This window comes from Dromiciops gliroides, chromosome 5, assembly GCF_019393635.1.
Source record: "Dromiciops gliroides isolate mDroGli1 chromosome 5, mDroGli1.pri, whole genome shotgun sequence".
Classification (NCBI taxonomy): Eukaryota; Metazoa; Chordata; class Mammalia; order Microbiotheria; family Microbiotheriidae; genus Dromiciops; species Dromiciops gliroides.
The window spans coordinates 164,737,291-164,750,411 of record NC_057865.1 but is presented as its reverse complement, the minus strand read 5'-3'; the positions used below and the strand labels follow the sequence as shown (position 1 = coordinate 164,750,411).

The 13,121-nt window shown below is 38.4% G+C and overlaps 1 pseudogene; it reads left to right on the top strand.

The window, feature by feature from the left end:
• Positions 1 to 350: 350 nt before the first annotated feature.
• Positions 351 to 865, top strand: LOC122727536 (annotated as a pseudogene).
• The last annotated feature ends 12,256 nt before the right edge of the window (positions 866 to 13,121 follow it).

Genomic DNA, 13,121 nt, shown 5'->3' with positions numbered 1-13,121 from the left:
TTCTCCCTTCTTACCTCCATCTCCTGATTTCCCTGGCTTCATTTAAGTCACAGATAAAATCCCACTTTCTACAGGATGCCTTTCCTGATCACCCTGAACTTTAGTGCCTCCCTCTATGGATTATTTCCAATTTATTCTTTTTAAAGCTATATTGTGGTCTTTTAAAAAATAAGAAGGGGGGCGGCTAGGTGGCACAGTCGATAAAGCACTGGCCCTGGATTCAGGAGTACCTGAGTTCAAATCCGGCCTCAGACACTTGATACTTACTAGCTGTGTGACCCTGGGCAAGTCACTTAACCCCCATTGCCCTGCAAAAAAAAAATAAGAAGAAGAAGAAGAAGACTTCATTCATGCTCACGGCCAGGGTCGGAGGTCACAGTGAGCGTCTAGGAAGCTGAAGGAGGAAGATGGCAGTGGAGTCCAGTGTCACTCAGGAGGAGTTTAAGAAGGAACCGGACCATTGACCAGGAGAAGACTGCCCGCTGCTCCTGTGGGTCTTCACCACCAATAACAGCTGACACCACCGAGTGGAAGAGTTCTCCCGAGGAAATGTGCCTTCGAGCGAGCTGTAGATCTACACCTGGATGGATGCAACCTTGAAAGAATTGACTAGTTTAGTAAAAAGTGGTCTGCCCAAAAGGTAGAAAGAAGGGCACACACTTCAATTTTGCTATTGTTTTTTACAGATCTTAAAAGACCTGGTTTTAGAGTGAAAGAGATCGGCAGTACAATGTCTGGCAGAAAGGGAACTAATGACCCCATGACCCTACAGTCTCAGAAGTTCCAGATAGGAGATTATTTGGATATAGCAATTACTCCTCCAAATCGGGCATCACCTCTCTCAGGGCAAATAAGACCATATTAAACATTGTTTACTAAAAAAAAATAATAATAATAACAAACATTTTTATTTAACATTTTGAGTTCCAAATTCTATCCCTCCTTCCCTCCCTCCCCTCACCCCTCCCTGAGGTGGTAAGCAATCAGATATAGGTTATAAATGTGCAATTATGTAATTACCATATTAGTCATTTTGTATAAGAAAACTTGAATAGAAGGAAAAAAAATGAAAGTGAAAGCTTCAGTCTGTGTTCAATCAAAATCAGTTCTTTCTTTGGAGGCAGATAGTATATATCACCAATGTTCCTTTGTTATTGTCTTGGATCATTGTATGGCTGAGAATAGTTGTCATTCACGGTTCTTCATCAAACAATATTGCTGTCTCTGTGCAATGTTTTCTTGGTTCTGCTCACTTCACCATACATCAGTTCATACAAGTCCAGGCCTTTCTGAAATCATCCTGCTTGTTGTTTCTTATAGCACAATAATATTCCATCACCATCATATACCACAGCTTGTTTAGCCATTCCCCAACTGATGGGCATTCCTTTGATTTCCAATTCTTAGCCACATTTGGGGTTTTCTCGGCAAAGATACTGTGGTGGTTGGGCATTTCTTTCTCCAGCTCATTTTACCGATGAGGAAACTGAGGCAAACAAGGTTAAGTGACTTACACAGGGTCACACAGGTAATAAATATCCTAGGCCAGATTTAAACCCTAGGAAGAGGAGTCTTCCTGACTCCAGGCCCAGCTCTCTATCCACTGTACCACCTAACTGCTGAGAATACAAATACAAATATTCTACTCTGGTCAGCCCTCATCTGCAGAATTGTGTTCAGTCCTGGGTACTATATTTTAGGAAAGACATTGATAAGCTGGAGAGTGATCAGAGGAGCGGAGCCAGGATTATGAAGAAATTCCAGGTCTTGCCCTATGAGATCAGCTACAGGAACTGGAGATGTTTAGACTGGAGAAGACTTGGGGAGAACAACAATTGTCTTCAAGGATTTGCAAGGCTGTCATTGGAAAGAGAGATTAGACTTGTCCTGTCTGATCCCAGAGAGTAAAAGAGTAACAAGTGAAAGCTGTAGAGAGCAAATTGTAACCCCATCTAAGGGAAAACTTCCTAAAACTGAGGGCTCTCTGGGAGCAGAGGGGGGGTTAGGGTTAGGGTTAGGGCCGAGGGGGTCGGGGCAAGTCAGTAGGAGCTGCAGGCCACAGCCAAACAACTGAGGCCCCTGGAACCTGGCTCAAAAATCTGGTGGCCAAGAAGGACAGTGGAAAAACCTACCTGCACTGGCTGGGAGGGCAGGCTTCCAGCTGTAGGGCCATAAACAGGACAGGCGGGATCGGGCGCCTGGCCGAGCGCACTCAGACAGGAAGTGCAGGGGGGCGAACTACACACACTATAAAGGCCTCAGAATAAAAAGCTGGTCACACAGCACCTATATCCCCTGCACAAGAAGCCCAAAACAGGAACCCTGGTGCCCCCAGAGCAGACCTCAACTTAAAAAATAAATAAATAAGATACAATAATGAGTAAGAAGCAAAAAAGAGCCCTAACCATTGAGAGCTTCTGTATCAATAGGGAAGAAGTCAACGCAAACTCAGATGAGGACAATACCCTCAAATTGCCTACATGTGAAGCCTCAAGAGGGAAGGTGAATTGGTCTCAAGAACAAAAAGCCTTCCTGGAAGAGCTCAAAAAGGATTTCAAAAATCAATTGAGAGAGGTAAAAGAAAAAATGGGGAGAGAAATGAAAGCAAAACAAGAAAACTATGAAAAAAGAATCAGCAGCTAGGAAAAGGAAGCACAAAGATTGACTGCAGAAAACACTTCCTTAAAAAATTCATCTGGCCAAATGGAAAAAAAAGTGCATTATTTCACTGAAGAAAACAATGCCTTAAAAAATTCATTTGGCCAAATAGAAAAAAAGGTGCATATTCTCACTGAAGAAAACAATGCCTTAAAAATTAAAATTGGACAGTTGAAAGATAAGGAATCCATGAGACACCAGGAATCAGTCAAGCAGAATCAAAAGAATGAAAAAATAGAAGAAAATGTGAAATACCTCATTGGAAAGACAACTGAACTGGAAAACAGATCCAGGAGAGACAATTTGAGAATCACTGGACTGCCTGAAAGCCGTGACCAGAAAAAGAATCTAGACACCATATTCCAGGAAATTATTAAGGAGAACTGCCCTGATATCATAGAATCAGAGGATAAAATCATCATTGAAAGAATCCACCGATCACCCCCTGAAAGAGACCCCAAAAGGAAAACTCCAAGGAATATTGTAGCCAAATTCCAGAATTATCAGGTGAAGGAGAAAATACTCCAAGCAGCCAGAAAGAAGCAATTTAAATATCATGGAGCCATAGTCGGGATTGCTCAGGACCTGGCAGCTTCAACATTAAAGGACCTCAAGACTTGGAATATGATATTCCAGAAGGCAAAGGAGCTTGGATTGCAGCCAAGAATCTATTACCCAACAAAAATGTGCATTCTCTTTCAGGGGAAAAGATGGACATTTAATGACACTGGGGACTTTCAATCATTCCTGATGAAAAGACCAGAACTGAATAGAAAATTCAATCTTAACATACAAGACTCAAGAGAAGTTTAAAAAGGTAAACAGAGGGGGAAAAAAAGGTTACTCAATTAGGTTAAACTGTTTATATCCCTACACGGGAAGATAATACTCATAACTCTTAAGAACTGTAAATGTATTTGGGCAGAGAGAAGGACTTTACACAGAGGATATAAATATAAATTGTCTTTGATGGGATGATACAAAGAAAATTAAGGGGTTAAAAAGGGAGTTTATGGGGAGGAGAGGAAAGGGGAGGTGGAATAGGGTGAATTATATCATATGAAGAGGTGAAAAAAAAACCTATTACAATAGAAGGAAAGAAAGGAGGGATGAACATTGTTTCAACCCTGCTTTCATTAGATTTGATTCAAAGAGGGAATAACATATACATTCATTGGGATAAAGAAACTTAACTCATTCTTTAGGGAAGCAAAAGGGGAAGGGAAAGGGTGGGGACTGACAGAAGGGAGGACAAAAGCAAGGGAGAAAAGGGTAAAGAAAAGAGAGGGGGGTAATAAAAAGGGAGGGCAGATTGGGGAGGCAGGGTAAGAAGTAAAACGTCGGTGAGGAGGAATAGGGTAAAAGAAGTGGGGGAAAAGTACAAAGGGGGTAAATAGAATGGAGGGGAATAGACAGTCAGTAATAATAACTGTGAATGTGAATGGGATGAACTCTGCTATAAAATGGAAGCGAATTGCAGAGTGGATTAAAAAACAGAATCCTACAATATGCTGTTTACAAGAAACACATTTGAAGCAGAGAGATACACACAGAGTAAAGGTAAAAGGCTGGAGCAGAATATATTATGCTTCAGCTAAAGTAAAAAAAGCAGGGGTAGCAATCCTTATCTCAGACAAAGTGCAGGCAAAAATAGATCTCATTAAAAGAGATAAGGAAGGAAATTACATCTTGATAAAAGGTACTATAGATAATGAAGTAATATCAATATTAAATATGTATGCACCAAGTGGTATAGCATCCAAATTCTTAGAGGAGAAGTTAAATGAGTTACAAGAAGAATTAGACAGTAATACCATACTAGTGGGGGACCTGAATCTCCCCCTCTCAGAATTAGATAAATCTAGCTGAAAAATAAATAAGAAAGAAGTGAAAGAGGTGAATAGAATACTAGAAAAGTTAGACATGATAGATGTCTGGAGAAAATTGAATGGGATAGAAAGGAATATACCTTTTTCTCAGCAGTACATGGCACATTTTCAAAAATTGACCATGTATTAGGGCACAAAAACATCATAGTCAAATGTAGAAAGGCAGAAATAGTAAATGGATCCTTCTCAGATCATGATGCAATAAAAATTACATGTAAGAAAGAGCCAGGGAAAAGTAAAATGAAAATCAATTGGAAACTAAATAATTTTATTCTAAAGAATGAATGGGAGGCAGCTAGGTGGCGCAGTGGATAGAGCACTGGCCCTGGAGTCAGGAGTACCTGAGTTCAAATCCGGCCTCAGACACTTAACACTTACTAGCTGTATGACCCTGGGCAAGTCACTTAACCCCAATTGCTTCACTTTAAAAAAAAAAAAAGAATGAATGGGCCAAACAACAAATCATAGAAACAATCAATAATTATATCCAAGAGAATGACAATAATGAGACAACATACCAAAATCTATGGGATGCAGCCAAAGCAGTACTTAGGGGAAAATTTATAGCTCTAAATGCTTACATGAATAAAAAAGAGAAAGAGGAGATTAATGAATTGGACATGCAACTTAAAAAGCTAGAAAAAGGACAAATTCGAAATCCCCAATTAGATACTAAACTAGAGATCCTGAAAATTAAAGGAGAAATTAATAAGATTGAAAGCAAAAAAAACTATAGAATTAATCAATAAAACTAAGAGCTGGTTTTATGAAAAAACCAATAAAATAGATAAAATATTGGTTCATTTGATTAAAAAAAAGAAAGAAGAAAACCAAATTACCAGTATCAAAAATGAAAAGGGCGATGTTACCACCAATGAAGTGGAAATTAAATCAATAATTAGGAATTATTTTGACCAACTGTATGCCAATAAATCTGACAATCTAAATGAAATGGATGAGTATTTACAAAAATACAAACTGCCCAGGTTAACTGAAGAGGAATCCTTAAATAAACCTATATTAGAAAAAGAAATTGAACAAGCCATTAATGAACTCCCTAAGAAAAAATCCCCAGGGCCAGATGGGTTTACAGGTGAATTCTACCAAACATTTAAAGAACAATTCCAATATTATACAAATTATTTGGAAAAATAGGTGAAGGAGTTCTACCAAATTCGTTTTATGACACAAATATGGTGGTGATACCAAAACCAGGCAAAGCAAAAACAGAGAAAGAAAATTATAGACCAATTTCCCTAATGAATATTGATGCTAAAATCTTAAATAAGATATTAGCAAGGAGATTACAGCAAGAGATCACCAGGATAATACACTAAGACCAAGTGGGATTTATACCAGGAATGCAGGGCTGGTTCAACATTAGGAAAACTATTAACATAATTAACCACATCAATAAGAAAACCAACCAAAATCATATGATTATCTCAATAGATGCAGAGAAAGCTTTTGACAAATTACAGCACCCATTCCTAATAAAAACACTAGAGAGTTTAGGAGTAGGTGGGGCTTTCCTGAAAATAATAAACAGTATCTACCTAAAGCCACCAGCAAGTATCATAAGCAATGGAGATAAATTAGAGGCCTTCCCAATAAGATCAGGGGTGAAACAGGGATGCCCATTATTACCCCTATTATTTAATATTGTACTAGAAATGTTAGCTTTAGCAATCAGAGAAGAGAAAGGAATTAAAGCAATTAGAATAGGCAAGGAGGAAACAAAACTATCACTCTTTGCAGATGATAAGATGGTATACTTAAGGAATCCTAGAGAATCAACTCAAAAATTACTTGAAATAATTAACAACTTTAGCAAAGTAGCAGGATATAAAATAAATCCACATAAATCATCAGCATTTCTATACATGACCAACAAAGTCCAGCAGCAAGAGATAGAGAAATTCCATTTAAAGTAACGGTAGATAATATAAAATACTTGGGAGTCTACTTGCCAAGACAAACCCAGGAACTCTTTGAACACAACTACCAAACACTTTTCACACAAATCAAATCAGATCTAAATAATTGGAAAGATATCAATTGCTCATGGATAAGCAGAGCTAATATAGTAAAAATGACAATACTGCCTAAATTAATTTATTTATTCAGTGCCATACCAATCAGACTACCTAAAAATTACTTTATAGAGCTAGAAAAAATAATAACAAAATTCATCTGGAAAAACAAAAAATCAAGAATATCCAGGGAAATAATGAAAAAAAAAATTCATAGGAAGGTGGGTTAGCGGTACCAAACCTGGAGCTTTACTATAAAGCGGCAGTCATCAAAACTATCTAGTACTGGCTAAGAAATAGAGTGGTAGATCAATGGAATAGGCTAGGCACAGGAAACGCAGTAGTAGTAAATGACACTAGTAATGTAGTGTTTGATAAACCCAAAGACTCCAGCTTCTGGGATAGGAACTCAGTATTTGACAAAAACTGCTGGGAAAACTGGAAGATAGTATGGCAGAAATTAGGCATAGACCAACATCTTACACCTTATACTAAAATAAGGTCAAAATGGATGTATGATTTAGACATAAGAGGTGATACCATAGGTAAATTAGGAGAGAAAGGAATAGTCTACCTATCAGATCTTTGGAAAGGAAAACAGTTTATGACCAAACAAGAGATAGAGCATATTATAAAATGCAAAATGGATTATTTTTATTACATTAAATTAAAAAATTTTTGTACAAACAGAAGCAATGCATCCAAAATTAGAAGGGAGGCAGAAAGCTGGGAAACAATCTTTATGGCCAGTACTTCTGATAAAGGCCTCATTTCCAAAATATATAGGGAACTAAATCAAATTTATAAGAATCCAAGTCATTCCCCAATTGAGAAATGGTCAAAGGATATGAACAGGCAGTTTTCTGATGAAGAAACCAAAGCTATCTATTACCATATGAAAAAATGCTCTAAATCTCTAATGATTAGAGAGATGCAAATTAAAACAATTCTGAGGTACCACCTGACACCTATCAGATTGGCTAAAATGACAAAAAAATGAAAATAATAAATGTTGGAGAAGCTGTGGAAAAATTGGAACACTAATGCATTGTTGGTGGAGCTGTGAACTGATCCAACCATTCTGGAGAGCAATTTGGAATTATACCCAAAGGGCGATAAAGCTGTGCATACCCTTTGACCCAGCAATACCACTTTTAGGTCTTTTTCCCAAAGAAATCATGGAAAGGGGAAAGGGACCCACATGTACAAAAATATTTATAGCTGCTCTTTATGTGGTGGCAAGGAATTGGAAGTTGAGGGGATGCCCATCAATTGGGGAATGGCTGGACAAGTTGTGGTATATGAATACAATGGAATACTATTGGGCTGTAAGAAATGATGAGCAGGAGGAGTTCAGAGAAACCTGGAGGGTTTTGTGTGGGCTGATGATGAGTGAGATGAGCAGAACCAGAAGAACACTGTACACAGTATCATCGACATTGAGTGTTGATCTACTGTGATGGACTATATTCTTCTCACCAATGCAATGGTACAGAAGAGTTCCAGGGAACTCATGATAGAAGAGGATCTCCAAATCCAGAAAAAAAAAGAACTGTGGAGTATAGATGCTGAATGAACCATACTATTTCTTTTGTTTTTGGTGCTGTTGTTTTTTCTATTTTGAGGTTTTTCATCATTTCTCTGATTTTTCTTTTATAACATGACTAATGCAGAAAGAGGATTAATGTTTTTTTTAATTAATAAAGTATTTTATTTTTTTTCCATTACATGTAAAGATAGTTCTCATCTTTTGTTTATACAAGCTTTACAATTTCAAATTTTTCTCCCTCCCTCCCCTCCCTTCCTCCTCCCCTAGACAGCAGGTAATCTGATATAGGTTATATATATATATATATATATATATATATATATATATATATATATATATATATATATACACACACACACACACACACACATATATATATATATATATATACACATAATAACATTAATCAGAAATAGGATTTAAAAAAAAAAAGAAAATGACTTGGTCCATCATAAAGTTCTCCATGTCCACAGACAAGTCCTCATGACTCAACCATTCATTCAATGCTTCTTTGTCAACATATTGTTAACAGGCTGAGTTCATGCAGCAAAGAGGATCTTTTGAGTACTCTTAGATCTTGGCTGTTTACATAAGTTCCATCCAGAGAAAAAACAGATTCATTTATGTTCAACAAGTCCAATGGCATGTACATCCTCTAGCATTGCTCAGTGAAGTAATGCCTGCTGGTTCCAATATGATTTCTCTAGGATTTTGACCTGCTTGTCATGTGCTCTGAGGATCTCTCTCAGGATTCCTCCTTTTTGGTAAGGAAGTGTTTGCCTTTCTATAGCTGCCTTACAGGAGTGGGTTCTGCATTGATGATGCAGTTAGGTGACAAATTGGATCATTGGGCTTGGAGTCAGGAACACTCAAGTTCAAAATCTGCCTTAGAATTGTGTGACCCTGGATGAGTCACTTAAGTTCTATTTGTCTCAGTCTCCTCAACTGCAAAATGGGGATAATAACAGCATCTATTTCGAAGGGATTTTATGAGGGTCAAATTATATTGTAAAGAGCCTTAGCACTGTGCCAGGCATGTTATAGGTGCTCTAAGAATGTTTATTCTCCTTCCTGTCCTGGTGTTTTATTAATATTGTATGGGGTTTTGTTAGCATTCTCCCCAAATCTTTTATGGTCCATTTTATGGTTCTGAAAGTGTTCACTAAGGGGCAGCTAGGTGGTGCAGTGGATAAAGCACCAGCCCTGGATTCAGGAAGACCTGAGTTCAAATCCAGCCTCAGACACTTGACACTTACTAGCTGTGTGACCCTGGGCAAGTCACTTAACCCTCATTGCCCTGCAAAAAATAAACAAAATTTAAAAAAGAAAAAGAAAGTGTTCACTAAGACACTACCACTAATCCCATTGCTACTGATACCATTATAACTTTGGTTGTTGGAGGGAAGTAGGGAAAAGGTCTCCATCTTCACCAACTTTACCCAGACCTATTTGGGTCTTGCTCTTGAGTTGATTTGCATGAAAACCAAAGGTATAGGAAGGGTTGATAAAAATCTTACTCCACCTAATTGCTTTGCAATTTTCTTCTATGGAGTCTCCTAGCAGGGCTTCTTAAACCTTTTCCACCCGTGACCCCTTTTTGCCCAAAAAATTTTAATGTAACCCCAGGTATATAGGGATATAAAATAGGTATATATAACATTTTATTGTTGCCAAATTTTTCATGACCTCCCCATATACAGTTAGGTGATCCCATATGGGCTCACAACCCACAGTTTAAGAAGCTAGGTTCTGGAGCATAGGATCATAGCTATAAGGGACCTCAGAAGTTATGTAGTCCAAGCCCCTCATTTTTCAGAGGCCCAAGGATGTTAAATGAACTGATTTGAATAGGACTCTCTGTGTCTCAGTGGCCTAGTAAAAGCAAATATATATGTGGGGCTGTCTCATAAAATATTTTGAACCTCGAATGACTTTTTGGGGACCAATGCGTGAAGGAGGCTCTAGGTGGTATATTATGGGCACTCATTTGGAATCTTTATTTGGGCCAGCATTGTGTGACTCTATGGAAGATTTCCCCCCCTTTTACTTTTTCATTTTTCTTTCATAGACTTGATTGGACAATAAGGCTTTCCAATATGACTTATTTAGGCCAGAGAGGTTGTTTTACTATAAATTTATAGTATATAATTTGCTATAAATTGTATTAGGTGTGTCAGGGAACATTTGATGACCTGTATAGTCCCTTCCGGCTTATCTTTGTGATATTCGAAGGTGTCATTGATGTGTTCTTATTTTTAATCTTGTTTAATTCTTAGGGAACACTGTGATTGTACACAGGGATGGCTATACCCTTCATCTTACCATCACCCACAAGTGTTCCACTGCTTTGATTCAGAACTCTAAATTTGCTCTATCTGGTCATTATTTTCTATGATTGCATATTTTCCTGTGCCTTACTTCTTCTAAATCTATTCTTCACAATCCTTATGTTCTCTGATTCATCCACACTTTGGTTCTTTCCCAGGTCAATCAATCCTTCTCTGGCCATACTCTGCCTTCCCCAATCTCATCCCCCCCCCAGCTAACTAACTGAATTCTATATTAATCACTACTGTCAAATCCATCACCTCCTGAAAGCCAGGTAGGTTAGATTTTAATCTTGAGTTCCAGGTAGCCTGGCTTTTTGTTTTCCATTTGAACTGGTTTGTTGTACCATCCCACTTAGACAAATAACACATAACAGAAACATTTCTGAGAGCCAGGGGTAAAAAAGAGAAAGAAGGAATCACTAGTTCAGTTCATGGGATCCACATGAGCCACAGAAGAAAGAGCATAGCCACAGAGATGGTGGGAAACGTGCAGGACTCAGTGTTCCCAGTTTTAAAGATGCTGGTAGTTGATCAAAGTTGATGCTGCTCCCCAAAACAAGATCAGTGAATATTCTTCTATAGGAGAAAGGAATCCCAGGACTGGGACTTGTAAGGTATTCCTTGGCCCCCCCCCCATCTGTTCCTAAATGTATGCCTCATACTTTTGCTTCAAGTCTGAGCCCACACTCCCCAGGGATCTTATATCTGTGCTCCCATGTTGGGAGGAAATATTTTGTTTCAACCACTTTAAGTTTAGCCTCCTGTCCCCAGGGGAGAGTATGCTTCCTGGTTTGTAACTACTGTTCTGTTACCTTCTCGGTAAATATCCATTTGTAAAAGCTGAGTGATGTCAACTGGTTAATTGATATTGGGGAGAGTACAACAAATTGGAGGTCATGAGAAACCCCAGGCCTTCAGGGACAATGGATGACAAAACTTGATGGGAAGAGTAGTGAGCCACCCTCCGAGGACCCAACATGTCAATATGAGTAGAGGTTGGGAAAAGAAACCCAGGGAAGGTGCTATGTATAACTATCCAATAGAAAATAGAGCCCTGACTTTTATTCAAAGGGATACTGGTGAGATTGATGAATACTAGATGATATAATAAGATCAGCAACTACCTACTGAATATTTCAAACTGGATATCCTATGGGCCTCCCAAACTTAACATCTCCATAATAGAACTCATCTATCCTCATAAACCCAGCCTTCTTCCAAATGTCCCCGTTTCAGTTGAGCACACAGTTACACAAGTTTACCACTTCGGAATCATTCTCAACTCCTCACTTTTACTTCCCCCACATATTCAACCAGTTGCCAAAACATATCTTAAATTCTGGGTTTTAACTTAAAAGATAGTTGGAAGAAGTGGCATCTTAGTTGAGTGCTTCCAGGAAGAATTTGGAAGCAGAGAGGAGCTCTATCTACAATCTGACTCTAGATAGGACTGGCGGAACACTATTAAGCAGATAAGACCAATGGGAAATATCACTCAGCAAAGACAAAAAAGCCCTGAAGAAGTGAGGCTGGCAGGGAGTGGGACCAATGTTCAATGACATCAACAGAAGTTATGATTTGCCCTTACCCTTCTACATGGGTGCCCTAGGCAAGTCGTATTATATGTATATATGTATGTGTATGTGTGTATGCATATATATGTGTATGTATATATATATTATGAGAAAATTATTAATAATGGGGTATTTGGGGGGACTCAGAGACCCCCCCCCACACACAGGAACTCTGGCTGGTTTTGCAGGACCATCCCAGAGTCAATAGGATTGCAAAGAAAATGTAGGTTGACCTTCCTGACTACCTAAAGGAAGTTAACTCACCTGGACCACCCTCAAGTCATGCCAATCAAAGGACTTGCATGTTACTGGCCAATTAGCTTGGATCAATGTGCAGTGACCCACCTCTACCTAAGAGAGGATAAAAACCCTTGGAGAGGGGGGCCTCTTGCTCTTGGTGCTCTCTTCTCTCTCCCACGCTGCCCTCTGGCCCTTGCTCTCTATCTTAGGTATGTAGGGCTTCTGAACTTTAGGAACCATGTGGTTCTCTCTCTTTACTAACATTTAATATGCTTTAATAAATGCTTAATGCCAAAGACTGGTGCTACAGCTCCTAATTTATAAGTAGCAATATTGTAGAAATCCCAGATTAAGTTCCCTAAAACTTGGGACAGAGAAAGGTACCCCCATCTAATTTCAAATGACACATAGACATACATCTATACATATGTATATGTCTATGTATACATCTAAACATAGACACACACACACACATATATATATATATATTTTATTATTATTATTTTTTTTACTTATAAGACCCTCTCCATCAGTTGCCTACATGGGTCTGTTTTTCCCAATGGTGGTGTATGTTTTTGTGGGAGAGTAAGACCCAGATTTATGGGAGAAATGTTCCACTGCTACTTTTTAAAACCTTACTATTTCATAAGTTTCAGAAACATATCTAGCAGGGCCTGCATGTGAGGTGAAGCATACCCTTAGATGCATTATCTATAATCCACTCAGGGCTAGACTTTTGAGGAAAACTGAGGCTATTTGTGTTCTTTCATCAGGAGTTTGAAATTCCCTAGGTAAAGCAAAAAAGGAGGTCACTGTGTTCTTTCATTTAGCTGCAGTGTGGTAGAGAA